Genomic DNA, 1,151 nt, shown 5'->3' with positions numbered 1-1,151 from the left:
TCTTCAACAAAGCATATTGGGAAAGTTGGAAATCCATACTCAAAAGAACACACTTTGGGGCCTGGCGGTGTGGCCTAGCGGCTAAAGTCCTCGCCTTGAAAACCCTGGGATCCCATATGGGTGCCGGTTCTAATCCCAGCAGCTCCACTTCCCATCCAGCTCCCAGCTTGTGGCCTGGGAAAGCAGGAGAGGACGGCCCAATGCATTGGGACACTGCACCCGCGTGGGAGACCCGGAAGAGGTTCCAGGTTCCCGGCATCGGATTGGCACGCATCGGCCCGTTGCGGCTCACTTGGGGAGTGAATCATCGAACGGAAGATCTTCCTCTCTGTCTCTCCTCCTCTGTGTATATCTGGCTGTAATAAAATGAATAAATCTTTAAAAAAAAAAAAAGAACACACTTTGTTTCTTATTTAATACCATATAAAATGAGATAAAAATGTATTAAAGTATTTAACGTAAGATATAGGACAAGATAAAAGCACTAAAAGGCAGCATTAGAGAAAAACTATATTCATCTGGATAATGCATTTTTGTAAAAATATGAAACGCTTCACAAATTTGCATGTCATCCTTGCGCAGGGGCCATGCTAATCTTCTCTGTATCGTTCCAATTTTAGTATATGTGCTGCCGAAGCGAGCACAATAATGCCTTTTTTTGAATTTGACCTCAAAATCTCAGACAACAAATGTGAAAACATATGTCTGACAAGATTTTATCCAGAACACCACAAGATTTTATCCAGAATATATACGACACTTAAACCAATAGCAAAAATCTCTTAAATTTTAAAATGTGAATTACATCTAAATAGACATTTCTGAAAAGGAGGATATACAAATGACCAAGAGATAGATCAAAATCTGGTCAACCTCATGAATCATTAAATAAATTCAAATTTAAATGACAACAAGCTGTTATTCTGTACTGGTACCAAATTGAGTTCTGGCTAGTGCACTTCTAGTTTAGCTCACGCTTAAGGGCCTGGGAAAGCAGTAGAGGATGGACCAGGAGCTTAGGTTCCTATGTCCCTTTGGAGACCCAAAAGGAGCTCCTGGCATCTGTCTTCTGTCTGGCCCTACGTGCTCTCTCCCTTCCCTGGACATTGCAGTCATTTGGGGAGTGGACAAGCAAATGGAAAGTCTCTCTC

General features: G+C 41.9%; 1 non-coding gene across 1 annotated transcript; it reads right to left on the bottom strand.

The window, feature by feature from the left end:
* Positions 1 to 537: 537 nt before the first annotated feature.
* Positions 538 to 644, bottom strand: LOC118759026 (U6 spliceosomal RNA). Its single transcript, XR_004995934.2, has one exon. It is a non-coding gene; the product is annotated as a U6 spliceosomal RNA (small nuclear RNA).
* Positions 645 to 1,151: the final 507 nt, after the last annotated feature.

The sequence above is a fragment of the Ochotona princeps genome, chromosome 7, assembly GCF_030435755.1.
Source record: "Ochotona princeps isolate mOchPri1 chromosome 7, mOchPri1.hap1, whole genome shotgun sequence".
NCBI lineage: Eukaryota > Metazoa > Chordata > Mammalia > Lagomorpha > Ochotonidae > Ochotona > Ochotona princeps.
Note: the sequence above shows the minus strand (reverse complement) of the source record. Positions and strands in the feature narration are given on the sequence as shown.